Genomic DNA, 15,557 nt, shown 5'->3' with positions numbered 1-15,557 from the left:
GGGAAATGAATAGTACATAATAATGGCTGGAATGGACATGGACTTCCATCGTCTTCGCATTTTCTCCATCTTCGGGGTTCTAATCTAATCCTAATATAAAAAACTTATTACCAGGTGCATACAATGGAAAGAAACGAGCATACACATCAAAACAATAAAAAAAAATATCATATTAAAATCAATCATTTAAATGAAGTGCAATACAAAAGTCAAATTTTGGGGTCTCGGGGTCGGCCTTTGTCTTTCATGCGAAGGCCCCACTAAGACACCTACCCAATCTATTTTTGTGACTTATAGCAATCGTTGACCAATTGTATTCTCACATGGCTAATAATGCGTATAAGTCTCATAATTGAACGATTCATGTGATCCTAGGGTTTTCCCTCGATATCATGCATCGATCCTACCATTCATCTAAAAAATCACATGTATTGCAAAGATGTAAACATGCATGCAGGTCTTTTGAACCTTATTTCTCAACCAATCAAGCAAGAAAGTGAACCGTCGGTAGGTCACTTATTACCATGGGCATGCGCCAATCACAAACACAAGCAATTTTTAATGCATGATGGGATGATATATATGAAGGGTACATGTGATATTTTTAAAAAAAAAAAAACCATATCTCAAAATCATTCATGTAAATTTTTGAGACAACGTGATGTCTCTGCTATGAAAGTCATTCAATTGCCAAAGCTAGCCTGGGCCTCACATTAGAAGTTATAAGCATCGAAGGTATTTTGAATACAATTCAAATCGTGACTTTCATGTTGTCAAAACAAGATTTTTAAAATGTTTGAAAATATTTAGGATTAAGGAATATCTAGGCTATGGAACACATTCAATTCCTAAGGCTAGCCTGGGCTTTGCATTCGAAGTCACAAACGTCGTAGACATTTTGAATATGGTCAAAATCATGATTTTTCCTTAAGCCAAATCGAGTTTTAGAGAATAACCTTTTCAGGGATCGTTTTTGAGAAACATCACATTTACCAAAACATTATTTGAAAGATACAATTTGAAAAGGCCGGTTGTTTAATAACAAAAGGTCAAAACATTTAGAACAACTTGCCAAAAATCTCACATATAGCACACACAGTGATGAAGATTTCTTATTAAGAGATTGAAACTCAATTAAAATCATATGAATCATGGAAAAAATGGAAAAAAAAAAAATAGATCATATTATATGTCCAACACCTGTTGCTGCAGTACTTTTTACTCTAATGCATGCAATTGATTCACATTGCCAAAGTAAAAATATTGCAAAACATGCATCAATTGAACACACACACACACACACACACACACACACACACACACACACACACACACACACATATATATATATATATATATATAATGTATTTCATCTTTCATGAATGATTTGAGACCAAATAAGTGCATTTAGGGACTCAATTTCATCAAAACAAATCTAGGACTAATATAGGACAGACTAACCTATGTTTAGATCTAAGCGATTTTGACCTAACTAAACATGTCTGAAAAAAATTTTAGACTAAAATATAGAAGTTGCACAACACTTGTACGAGAAACTTTCATTAAGGAAAATTGTTCCATAATTCAACACAAAAATCAGCACAAAAATAGTAAAAACAGAGATTCATTAAAACAAATCTCAGACTAATACATGACATATTGACCTATGTCAAGATCTAAGCACTTTTGACCTAACTAATCATGTCCAAAATTTTTGAAAAAAAAAATACAGAAGATGCACAACACTTGTACTAGAAACTTTTATCAAGGAAAGTTGTTCCAGAAGTTAACCCAAAAATCAGCAAAAAATAGCAAAACAGAGATCGATGTGGAGCAAATTGACCTAAGCCTAGATCCAAGTAACTTTGACCTAGTTGGACACATCCAAAAATCATGAAAACATTACAGAAGATGCATGACATGATTTGGAACAAAACTCATGAATTTTTTTTTATCAAATAATGATCATGAAAATCGGCACAAAAATAACAAAGTCAAAAGGCGGAACCAAATTAGAATGGAAAAAAAAAAAAAAAACCTAAACTACTACAGAATCGTTATTCTCCAGAGATGTTTTTGGAGTGCCATATGATAGCCGTTTTGGATGTGTGACCTATCGTTTTGAAGCTCGGGATATCTACTATCTAACCCTAAGAGGACTCAAGCTGAAATGAGGTCATTTTAGACCTCGGTTTTGCCAAAACAATAACCTATGTACAGGCATACAAAAATCACAGATTAAGCTTAAACTCACGATAATCATTCAAATCATCAATAACTCATTGCAATATCCATACCATCAATATTAAGCATGTAAAAGCTTCTAATCTTGAATCCTAGTCTCGATCGACTAACTCGATCTCGCTTCATCGAATTCGAGTTTCAGATCATTACCTTTGTTGAGGTTTTCATCGGTTTTAATTGCAATTAGTCAAATCTATTCACTGGATCATGATCGAGACTCCAAGAATGTCGATCGAGTCACTACGGCTTGGATCAGGATCAATCAAACCACCGGCTCAAGAGAAAAAGGAAGAATCGATCCAAGAGATGAACCAAAACTTAGAGAGAGATAGAGAGAGAGAGAGATTTGTTTTGGTAGGGTTTTTGGAGGGATTTGAAGAGGGAGGAAATTCGTGCAAATGAGGCCTCTATTTTGAAAATTGAAGAAATTTCACTTATATAGTCCCATATTGAGCGATTTTGGCCGTCGGTTCAACTCTATAGCCAAAATCTTGATCCAACAGTCAAAAATCCATTTCGAAGGCTTCATTATGATCTCGAGATATTGGTAATTAACCTAGTGGGTTTGATTTGCAAAAAACCAAGCCAAAATCGGGAACTGCGTCAAAATGTCTAATTAGAGGTCAATTCGCAATTTGACGAAATTCGCGAACGAATTTGTAAAATTTTAGGAAACTGAAGGTGTAGAAGTGAAATTGGGATTGAGAGGGTTCTAGAACCGGTGGTTGGAAGCCAAGAACTGGCCGGAAAAGACCTGAACCAGCCAGTCCCGCCAGCAGCCGATCAAATCAACTGGACTGGTTCGGTCCGGTTCGGCTGGATTATGATCGGCTCTTGACCAATTTGGTCCGGTTCCCACCAATTTTTCCACTTAGGACCCTTATGGGTCAAAATTTTATGCAATTTGACCCCTAAAGGACCTAATTGAAGAGGAATTTTATCCTTTTTATGAAGAAATTGACCAATTAAGATGCAATTAAGCTAAGCAAACCTTATGAATGTGATCTAGGTGGTCTTTTATTGACCTAATTAAATGATTATCATGAAAAAAAAATGAGTTGAAACCATAAGTTCTTTGAATTGGGCCTAAAGGGCTAAAATGGTAAGATTTGCAATTTAATTGGCAAAATTGCAAATTAACTAAAATTAAACTCAATTAGCATCACAATTACCCTATCTAATGAGCTACCCATGAGTAAGATCACTTACCACACTCAAATTGACCTTGAGTTGAAGTGCTCAAGCTTAGGTCAAAAATAGATCTAAGCCTACTATTAAAAATGGACTTAGATTTATGAAATTAAACCATAGTCATGAATGGGTCAATTTGAATTTTGTCAATTGAAGCTTAATTACTTGACTTTCTAATGCTTTTGAAGATAAAATTCTTCAAATTGATGAGTTCTTGTGTGAATTTCGCAAAATCGATCTCAAATTTGGGCTTATCTTAAGAAAATGAGTGAGAAGCAATTGTCTGTGCGCAAGTTATGAATGATCGATTTTGGTCCCCTAATTAGGACTCAAAACAATAATTCGTATTTTGACTCAATAAATTAAGGGTGTCAAAAAAACCCGACCCGACCCGACCCGAACACGACCCGAACACAAAACATATTGAATTCGTGTTTCAGGTCTTAAACTTGTTCAGGTAACACATATAAAACAAGTGAAGAAATATGTTTCGGGTCGGGTCAGAGTTCGCACATTGTTTGACCCGAAGCACGTTAGTTCCAAATCCCAAACAAGTTAACTAACCAAAACACGTTCTGATCTTTACCCCCAAACAAGTTCCATTTCCGATCGACGCGCCTCTACCTCACCGTCGCCATCGCCACCCCTCGTCTCAACGCCAGAACCCTGCCGTTGCCGGATCAGTCGATCGTCGCCGTCCGTCGCCGAAAACCCCTCCCCTTCCCCTTCCCATGTTAAGGGTCTAGCTGAAATTTTGACGTTTAGGGTTCGAGTTCTGTGGGAGATTGGACAAGTGAGGCTGCTCGTGAAGGAGGACTCCGAGGTGAGGACGACGCTCGCGACAACCTCGGCATTGGCAATGACATGTGACTTCTTGGGATTTTTGGAGTGGGTTTGGATCATTCTTCTCTGATTCCTTGATGAGCGCGCGTCAAGTGTTTGATCAGGTGCCTGATAGAGAGATGTGGTTGTATCTTGGACTGTGTTGGCGTTTAGTTCTGATTTTTCACTTGCTTGAAACGAATGAAGGGAGGTTCAAGATGAGTTTATAGATATGTCCTCTTTGCCTTCTGGGTTCTTGACTCGATATGTGTAATCCTTGGTCTCGGCCAATCTTTGCGAATGGTTCTACTTGTGGGGAGCTACGAATTATGGCTCATATTCCCTTTTGAGGATTTTGTGTGTCTGGCCCATACGGCGGTGATGGCCGCAGAGAGGTCGATAGAAGTTGGGGAGAGCTGAAGTTAATGCCTTTTTTCGCCTCTTGCATGTGTCTTGTTGTGTCCATCTTGTTCCCTTCTTCTGAAAAATTTCTCTGCTTCATTTTTTGTGCTTCCATTTCAACCTCTGCTTTTTGGCAAAGTTCTCATCTTGACAATCTAGATGCGTTTTGGTTTCATATCTCAATCTTTCTTTGTGCTCTGTTTCTAGCATCGCCATCGAATATTTCTTCTTCGACTACCCATGATGTTGTCTGTCATGTACTTTTGAATTTGATCTATTTCCGTATGCAGGTTCTGGCTCTAGTTGAAGAACAAAACATTCCAGAGGCAAAAATGCAAGAGAAATCAATAGAACCATTAGGGAGACAGGATGAGTAGGTTAAGTTCTATTGTTGGAATTTTGTTCTATTACTAGATTTTTATTGGCTTTGGTCACAATATAATATTGTCTTTTTGAGCAGAGCCCAGCGACACACTTAACTCCATCTCAAGGACATTGGGTTAGAATTTTCTTGGTCTATTGGTAGAATTAAAGAAGCACTTTCAGAATTAAATGGTATCGACTGTTCAACCCCCACGACGTGCTCCAGAAAATTTGCAGAATCAATTTCTGCTCTAGTTGAAGAACAAAACATTCCAGAGGCAAAAATTGCACTTGCATCTGGAGTTTCAGCTAAGAACACCGACAAGAAGAACAAGGATGTCAAACTAAAGTCTGGGGTGGGTAAGATTTTAGGGGGTTGTTGCTTTTGGTAGGTGGGGACTTCTGTTGTTGCTTTAGCTTTGATTTTGCTTGACTAAGGGCTGAGTTGGATTCTCCCTTGTGTGAGGAAGGTTGAGAATGAGATTAATTTTCTGGTATTCCTGGATAGTGGGCAGTGCTGGTTGGTGTTTGGTTCTTATGATATGTAGTCCTTATCCTTCATTACATTGAGTTCTTCAGGGTTGTTCAGATTCTGGTCTTTGCAAACAAAGTGAATTTTGTTTGCCTTCTTAAAATTCTTGCGTGAAAGACTACATTGGGAGGAGAATCTAGTTTTGTTAATTTTTGTGTATCTTTGGTGTCTCGGATCAATTATAGGACAAGTAATGGCCAATCTCACCCAAAAAAAAAAAAAAAAGACCCGGTAACCCGACCCGACCCAACCCAACCCGAATTTCCTATGCGAGTTTAATGTGTTTCGGGTCGGGTCAAGTCGGGTCACAGTATGTGACCCGTATGTTTTGGGTCGAGTCGGGTAACATCAAGACCCAACCCGACCCGACCCGTTTACAACCCTACGATAAATCGCAAAATTGAATGCTTAAACAGATTTTAGATAATCCCTAAACCAAATGTCAAAGACAGAACTACATCTAATTATGACTAAAATAAAATTAATTTTATTTTTGGTCGATTTAGAACCTAAAACTGAAAAATTCAGAAATCAAGGTTTTTAATCGAATTTTGTGAAATTTTTAACGCAAAAGTCAAATTGGCATTAAAATAAATGTATTTGTGCTATTTATATATTTATATATTTATATATTTATTTTTTATTTTTTTGGGTCAAAGGTTTGATCAAAAGTCAATTATTTAGTTGACTTTTCCTAAAAGGTTGATTTTTGATCAAATATTTGAATTTTCAAGAAATTGATTTGAAAAAGTGAAATTAAAACTCTTTTTTTTTTTTTTTTTTTTTGTAAAAAGTCAATTTTGACTCAAGTTGACTTTTAGTCAAAGGGTTGACCAAAAAGTCAACCTAAAAGTCAATCGTTTGACTTTTTAGGTTTTTTTTTTTTTTTTTTTTTTAAAACAAGCTAAAAACTGCTTAAAAACAACAATGAAAAAATAAACAACACTTCCTGGTCAAGAGATAAGTCTCCGTCGCAATTAGAAACTTAAATCTCTTTTTCTTTTTTTTCTTTTTTTACCTTTTAATAATGCATTCACTAAAAATCAAGTGTCAACATCGGTTGGCTGAGGGAGGAAGGTAGACTGGTGAGGTGGCAGCTGGAGTCTTCGACAGAACAAAATATGAAAGGGAAAACTCAGTAGAGATGGCAAAGGGATGAAGACGCTAGTAGAAGGAAGGGGGGGAATAGAGGAGTTTGGTCGCGTGGGTGCAATGCAAGTAGAAAGGGGAAAGGATAAGAGGGCAGTGAGTTGTCGGCCAAGAGGGGAAACATGCAAGGAAATAAAAGGAAAAGGAGAGAGAGAGAGAAATATGTCGACCAGGGGGGGAGATAAGAGAGAGTCCACGGTCAAAGAGAGAAAAAGGAAATGAAGACTAATGCAGGGGCTGTTAGATGGAGGAAAGCGCGTGCACGAGAGAGAGAGAGAGAGAGAGAGAGACCGAAGTGGGGAGACGTGTGAGCGAATGAGACCGAAGGAGGGAGAAGAAAAGTAAATCAAGATATCCTATACTTATCCAATCTTTGTCCCACAAAAATCTCCATGTCAATATACTCGGTCCCCACTTACTTTCTTATATGCGAATTTCCTCAAATAACCAACTTTGGACCGCAAAATTGGTCATTTCCATCAATTCCTAATTCTATTTCATTTTTTCCGGAATCTGATTTCTTAACAAAATCTCCAATTGATGTCCAATTTTGTTGAAGAAAAAGTCCACACAATTTCCTTTCAGAAAGTAGATCACATAGGAGGCCAAAAATCCTATCAAATTGGCCCATCCGAATTTCCGTTCTTTTACAGTAAAAAAAAAAAAAAATTCCATTCTTTTTCAAATCGTCAAAATCAATTTTCCGTAAAAATCACAAATTTGCCGAAAGTTCCTTGGAAGATGATTCGATGTTTCTAAAATAATTCGTGACATGACAAAACTTTCAATTTTTAAAATCGGGTTCAAATTTGCAGTTAGTTTCAATTTGATGCGATTTTAACATGACCTAACCTACTTAATAACTTTTAGGAATCATTAGCGCATTTGACCCGTGGTCAATTATTTTTGAGTCACAATGTACATCTTCAACACATTGGCAACTCTCAATTGTCGTGAAAATCTCAAGGTTTCAAATACAGACACAGGATATCAAAATGACAAAAAAATTGGTGTAGTGTTGATTAGCGAGAATTTTGCAATCAAGTAGAATCACCTACACTTTGATCACATATCTGAATTGAATCGACCTATATCTACTCTCTGCTCGATTTTTAACTGTATTGTAATGATCTCTACAGATGAGCACGGTCGAGTAGTTGATTCCTAATCGAATTTTCAAGTCTATTGTGTTTATATCCTTTAACGGTTTCACTTGATAAGCTAGTTATCTCGTGAGTGTCCAACTCAGAGAAAAGAACTATAGGCACGATAAAAAAACCCAACTTATCCAATCGAAATCAAAACCTGAAAATCAGGATGTCACAACGCTTCTCCTTTTATAAAAATCTCATCCTCAAAATTTAAACCATTATTAATCCTTAAAAAAAAAAGGTGAGGGTGCAATCGTCTCCTTAAATCTTCACTTTTCCAAGTTCTCATTTAGTCCTGTGGTGTTGCTAGACCACTTTGACTACTAGATTCATCTTGGTATGTAGAATATTTTCTTTCCGATCCATAATCTGAACTGGATTTTTCACGTATGACACTCTGTCATTCACATTCAATTCCTCAAAATTAAACACATAAGTCAGGGTCAGGCTTATACGTCCTCAACATCAACACGTGAAAGACGTACCGCATTTGCACCAACCTTGGTGATAATGCTAGACAATACATTAGAATCTCGATTCTCTCTAGAATCTCAAAGGGACCTACGTACCTCAGACTCAGCTTTCTCTTTCTTATCGAAGCGCGAAGTATCCTTCATTGGCGACACCTTCAAAAAGACGTGATCACCAACTTGGAATTCTAATGACCTTTGATGCTTATCAGCGTAACTTTTTTGGCAGCTCTAAATGGTCTTTAATATGCCTCTAATAACGGTAACTGCATCCACTGACTACTGAACTAGCTCGGGGCTTGTGATCTTTCGTTCTTTGACTTTATCCTCAAACTGAAGTTCTGCATGCTCTACCATACCAAGCTTCGAAAGGAGCCATATGAATGCTCTGCTGATAGCTGTGAATCTTGGGTCTCAGTTTAACATAATCGTCATCGGTACTTCATGCAGACGATTGATCTAATGCACGCACAACTTTGCATGCTTGCCCAAAATCAAGTTCTTTCTTAATTCAATGAAGTGAGCTGACTTCATTAGTCTGTCGACCACTACATAAATGGAATCATTACCTTTCTGACTCCTCGATAAACTCATCACAAAGTCCATTGTGATATATTCTCATTTCCATTTGAGGATCTCGAGAGGTTGCAGAAGTCCTCCCAGCTTACAATGATGTGCCTTCACTTGCTGTCATGTCAGACACTTGGCAACATGCTTAGCAATGTCCGCCTTCATACCAAACTACCAATAGTGTTGACGCAGATTCTGATATATTTTCATACTGCTTGGATGAATGCTGTAACTGCTACGATGGGCTTCTGATAAGATCTCCTCCTTAAGCTCTGCATCGTCAGGTACACACAATTGTCCTCGGAACCTTGGTGTTCTGTCCTTAGAAATCTGAAAATCAGTCTTTCTCTTATCGGTGTCCTCTTGTAGGATTTTATGAATATATGTATCTATCAATTAAAGCGTCTTGATTCTAATCTACACATCCAGCTCAATTCTCAGGGTGGCCATAAGATTCGAAAAGTGGCCTACCTCAAATTTGAAAACCGAATCTTGAGATTTTTCGAGTAAAATCCATTTCTTAACCATCAACTATGCAACTGAGAACTTCCGACTCAGAGCATCTGCAATCTTGTTCACTTTTCTAGGGTGATACAGAATACCACAATTGTAGTTCTTTTGAAGTTTCATTTTGAGAGAATAGATACTTGATATTTCGATGGTCAGTGAAGATCTAGAATCTTTCTTCACACAAATAATGTTTCTAAATCTTCAAAGCAAAAATGATTGTTGCGAGCTATAAGTATACGTCAGGTAATTCAGCTCGTGAGGTCTCAACTGACAGAATGTGTAGGCAACGATCCTACCATGTTGCATCAGTACGCAACCTAATCCTCTCACCGACGCATCACTATAGATTTCATATCCTCTAGGACAAGATGGAATGGTTAGCACATGTGTAGTAATTAGCTTCTGCTTAAGCTTTTGGAAATTATACTCGTACTTGTCTGTCCATACAAACTTTTCTTCCTTCTTCAAAAGTCGAGTTAACGGCGATGCTAATGCTGAAAATCCTTCTACAAACCGTCTGTAGTATCCTACCAAACCCAAAAAACTTTTAATCTCTATTATGGTCGTCAATCTTGGCCAACTGATCACTGCTTCAATCTTGGACGGGTCCACGAAGATTCATTCGGCTAAAATCACGTGACTTAATAATGCTACTCGAGTCAACCAAAACTCGCACTTACTGAACTTGGCATACAACTCATGATTCTTTAGAGTTTAAAGTGCTCTTCTCAAATGTCTCTCGTGCTCCACAGCACTTCTCAAATACACCAGAATATCATCTCTAGACACGATCACGAACTGATCTAGATATTCTTTGAACACTCGGTTTGTCAAATCTATGACAGTAGCTAGAGCGTTCGTTAGACCAAATGGCATTACAGTACTCTCATAATGGTCATCTCGAGTACTAAACGTTGACTTTGGTATGTCATTCTTTCTAATCCTCAACTAATGATGCTTTGTCCCCAAGTCGATTTTTGAAAATATCAACACTCCTTCTAGCTGGTCAACCAAGTATTCGATCCTTTAAAATGGATACTTATCCTTGATCGCCACCTGATTGAGTTGACGATAGTCGCTATACAGATGAAATGAACTATCTTTCTTTTTCACAAACAAAATCAGTGCTCCCCAAGGTGATGCACTATGATGTATAAATTTCTTATTCAACAATTCTTGCATCTACACCTTTAATTCTTTCAACTTAGACAACAACATCTGGTAAGGAGTCTTAGAGATTGGCTATGTTCCGAGTGTTAACTTGATCACAAATTTTACTTCTCTCTTTAGCGATAGGCTTGGCAATTCTTTTGGAAACACCTTTGGAAACTCTTGCACCACTAAGATGTCCTCAATCTTCAATTCCTCAGCTATCACATCCATGACAATCGTTAAGTAACATTGCAATCCACATCCAGAATCCTGGTCTTCTTAAGTGACAAAATAACAGGGATTGAGGGTCCTCTTCGACTCCCTGTAACTCAAAACTTTCATATGCTAACTGATTAAACTAGGATACGTCACGACAACAATTCATCACAACAGAAGGCTCCTTGAGCCAACTCTTTTCACATATGACTTCAAAGTTATACATAATCAAATCGGTTGAGTACAACTATAGTTAGGGATTCTTCCTTCTACTACTTTAATACAACAACTGGAATTCTACAAACTTAACCCAAAACTCTGTTGCACTACTTTGATAAAATCACCCCAAAAACATTCTTCTTTTGATCGGTGCATGGTCAGTTCATTTATATTCCTTTCACCATCCTAGTGGTGTCCTATCTATGGTAGCAGTGCTTGATTTCCCTTGGACCTACGTAGACAATTCCTCGCCTAATGGCCGTGCTGGCCACATTCAAAGCACGCTCTAGTCATTCCGGGACACGAGGTTGGCCCATGATTCCTTCTACAACTCGGCACCTGTCTGGTGAGTCCGATGCTTCCTATCAGGTGACAACATGCGCCCTTCCTTGCACTGGAGTCCTGTCCCAAGTACCCCACCGAATGTCTAGAATCACATTCCCTCTGTTATGTTCTATCGGCGGCGGTAGCAGCTATGGTCCCATTGGCTTGTGCAGACAATCCTTGACCAGGTGGCCATGTTGGCAACATCCGTAACAAATTCTTGTTCTAGGAAAACACGAGGCCAATCCATGTCGTCTCCCGCAGGAACGACATACTCCATTATGATTCGATGCTGACTTGTCTATCCCACCTTTCCTGTTGGGTGGAATAGAATACTTTTCTCCTGATATTGACTTTTTCCCAAATCGATTTCCATCTTTACCTGACCTAAGTGCAATAGCTTGCTCCCCGATCACAATTCCAAGGTTTGGCCTCAGCAGGTGCGGCAACAATAATAGTTACGGCACTGGTGGTAATGGTTATAATGGCAATAGCGGTGGCTCGATCCTGAGCTTACTGACCCAACAAGTTCCCTAGGGTCACTAGCACCTAAACAATCCCGTCGAACCTAGGATTGCTCGGTGCTACTACACTTGTAGTACCGGCCTGCAACGGTACTCTTACACTCGCGCTGGCCTAAGCTAGTGCTCTACCACCACCAAATTGGGCGCTGATCCTTGTTGGCGTTCTACCCCGAATCACAGGGGCTACTGCCCTCTTACTAAGCATCCTCAACTCTTGATCACTCATGCTACATGATCTTTATAGAAACATGTTTTTCTAATTCCAATACCATATTAGAATTTGAGTTACCCACACCAAATAATTTACCAACCAACTATCAATCACATGCACCAGCATGAAATAAAGGCATTTCCTACTAACTATCCCATAAACTTGTCGCACCTTATCACTCTAACTATCGACCTACTCTAATACCATTAAACGAGGATGTCACACCCCGATCCTCCGAGCACATGTCCATCGCTCTATGGTCGATTAAATAGCGACATCCTAGGACGTGTCACCAACCCATTCCTTTTAATGTGCATGTGGAAGCGAATTACTAATCCCCTGACCACAACAAACATGGGATAGACAAATAAGACAACAAATTTCAAATCAACACATTATTAAAAACCACAATCTAGTTTACAAACAGAGGCCAAGCCTAGGATCTAAGTACAGGAGGTCCATCTCCAAAAGAACTTCTGAGCCGCCCATGCTCATGACCCTTCTTGTCACGCCCCGAACCCCGAGCGCGCGCACATCCCACTGCGGTCGATCAAAAATGCAACATCCCAGGATATGTCGCCGACCCATTCATTTCTTTACGCATGCGGAAGCGAAACAAATCCCCTGACAACATTTAACTTGGGATAGAAAAGCAGGCAATCAATCACAATACCAAACACTCATTTACAAACACAAAAGGGGTTTAAATACAACACTGGACTTTCTACAAAATAGACCAGCTCGACAAAAGGGGGATTATCCTACAACCAACTAGCAGGACACGCTCTTCAACCCTTATGACTTCACCTCTGCAACTCCTCAAGGCCAACCAAAGCTATATGGCCGCTCCGTCCTGGGGACCTGAAATTTTAATCCCACAACCGGGATGAGACGATGTCTCGGCAAGTTCAACCCCTAAACCCCTATTAGAAAGAAAATACGCCCCGGGTGGCCTAGCCACATCACACAGAAGACTTACCTCGCCTCAGCCCTTATCTGCAGGTTAGCACAATTTATATAAACCAACCACGTGCAATTATGATAACCAAACAACCATGGCACAATCACATCATCAAACCATTCAACCACTTGGATCGTCTCAGCGATCAATCGACTCGGCCGATTTCATGTCATTCTAGCAAATCAATCATTGCTCTCAACTACGGCCCTACTCGGCAAATTTAAATCAGTGGCATCACGGCCCCACTCGGCGCGACCTTTAACAGGTGGCAATTCACGGCCCCACGGGCACGACCTCTTGTAGGTGGTTTTCACGGCCTCATCGGGCACGACCTTTCCAAGGTGGTTTATCACGGCCTCTCTGGGCACGACCTCTCAGAGGTGGTTTATCACGGCCTCTCTGGGCACGACCTCTCAGAGGTGGTTTATCACGGCCTCTCTGGGCACGACCTTTCACAGGTGGTTTATCACGGCCTCTCTGGGCACGACCTTTCACAGGTGGTTTATCACGGCCTCTCTGGGCACGACCTCTAATAGGTGGTATTTCACAGCCAATCTCCCATCAATTTCTACACTTAGGATTTCGTAAAGAATCCCTATAAATCACAATCACACTCAATTCATCACAACCAATCATCAATTTCAAATTCTAAATGCACAGCAACGATCGGCACGAAATTCGAGCAAATAAGGTCCCAATGAAAATTTTCGGAATTTAATAAATAATTAAATTTATTCCCAAAAATAATTAAATAATAATATCCATATATTTCACTTTCCACGCTCAATTTATAACATCCAATCATCAATTTCAAAATCCGACTACATAGCAACGACCCAAGCACGAAATTCTGAGAATTTAAGGTCTCGACAAAATTTTCGGAATTTAATAAATAATTTAATTTATTCCGAAAATAATTAAATAATAATATTTTATTAATTTCGAATAAAATATATTATTAAATTATATAATAATTTCGAGACATTTAAATAAATCAAAAGTAAATTCATTTAAGTCAAATCAAGGCTTATTTTAAATAAACCTACTTACCCTTAATTAAGCACACTTTAAATTAAACCACAACCTTAATCAAATCTACTCTTAATTAACCTAAACTAACAACCTAATAATACTTGACATAAACTAAACCTCCCTAAGCATAATTAACCCTCTAAGCGAGGTTTAGTGAGTTAAACTCACCGGATTAGCGAGCCGAGCGAACCAAAACGACGAGGACGACGCGAGGATCGACTTTCCTCAAAGCGGGCCGAGCATCCGGGCTCGGGAAGAGCGGCCGAAACGGGCCAAGAAGGGGCTGCCATACCCATTTTCTGCAGCTGCTGTCCATGGCGGTTTGAGGCTGAGAGAGGGCAGATCCGGCGCCGGCTTAGGTCGAGAACGGGCGGATGAGCTGCGGCGGTCTTTGCACGGCCAACGGCGGGGCCTCACGGTGGCCGGAGGTGAGCTGGACGGCTCCGCTGAGCTTCCCCGGATCTGGAATCGCTGCTGGACTCGCGGAACAGTAGGGACGACGAGGACGGCGGGCGGAGCGGCTCGCGGGGCTGCGACGGCGGCGAGCGGAGGGACGGCCGGCGACGAGCGGCGAAGGAGGCGGACGGCGAGGGGCTGCTTCGGCTTCTTCCTCTGCAATTTTCTGGTCTTCGCACACCAACCATGGAGGAATCGCACGGGAGAGGAAGAAGAGAGGGAGAGAGAGAAGAAGGGAGGCCAATTTCTTTTCCTTTTTCCCTTTTCTTTAATCCAACAAATTGGCCCACCACATGACCTCATGAGTGACATCACACTCCACTCACCCAATCCCCCACAACCTTTTCCAATGGTTGCAAATCTCATTTTCCGCCGGGGCATAAAATTTTGTACAACCAATTCTTCAATTCCACTTGATTCTCTTCCAATTGAATCAAATTGAAGTTCATAAAATTAATCCAATGTCACCACACTTCAATTCACCTAATTACTTGACCATAGACCATCTTGAGTCCCAAAAGCACAACCAAAAGCGGGCCTACTAATTTCTCGAGCCCAATTAGCCATTTTCTGATTTACTTGCTGAAAATTCTGATTACATGAAAAATCTTCCAAAGATGATTCAATGACCCTGAAATGATTTGTGACACACCCGGACTTCCAATTCTGAATTCGATCTTAATTCCACGGTTAATTTCACTTTGGCACGATACTAGCGCGGCCCAACCTACCGGGTAGCCTTTAGATATTTTTATGCATTTGACCTGTGGTTGATCATCTCAAGCCACAATGTACATCTTTGAAACATTGGCGACTTTCGGTTGTCGAGGTAATCTCAAGGTTTCAAATACGAACACAGGGTACCTAATCGATAGAAAAGTCGGTCCGGTGCCAATCGACAAGAATTGTGCGATCGGTGGAATCACCCCACACGATCACATGCCTCTGTCGAGTCGACCTATCTCCAATCTTTAATCGATTTTAATTGTGCCGTAATGACCCTTGCGGACTAGCTCGGTCGAAGGTCGCTTCCGGTCAAATTCTCGAGTCGATGCATT

General features: G+C 39.8%; 1 long non-coding RNA gene across 2 annotated transcripts; it reads left to right on the top strand.

Moving 5' to 3' along the window:
* The first annotated feature begins 3,962 nt into the window (after positions 1-3,962).
* Positions 3,963-5,689, top strand: LOC104447750. Of its 2 annotated transcripts, XR_726126.3 has the most exons (3): positions 3,963-4,301; positions 4,950-5,032; positions 5,120-5,689. It is a non-coding gene; the product is annotated as an uncharacterized LOC104447750 (long non-coding RNA). The 2 variants fall into 2 exon arrangements; XR_005552083.1 differs by having other exon boundaries at positions 4,950-5,689.
* Positions 5,690-15,557: the final 9,868 nt, after the last annotated feature.

The sequence above is a fragment of the Eucalyptus grandis genome, chromosome 6, assembly GCF_016545825.1.
Source record: "Eucalyptus grandis isolate ANBG69807.140 chromosome 6, ASM1654582v1, whole genome shotgun sequence".
Taxonomy (NCBI): domain Eukaryota; kingdom Viridiplantae; phylum Streptophyta; class Magnoliopsida; order Myrtales; family Myrtaceae; genus Eucalyptus; species Eucalyptus grandis.
Note: the sequence above shows the minus strand (reverse complement) of the source record. Positions and strands in the feature narration are given on the sequence as shown.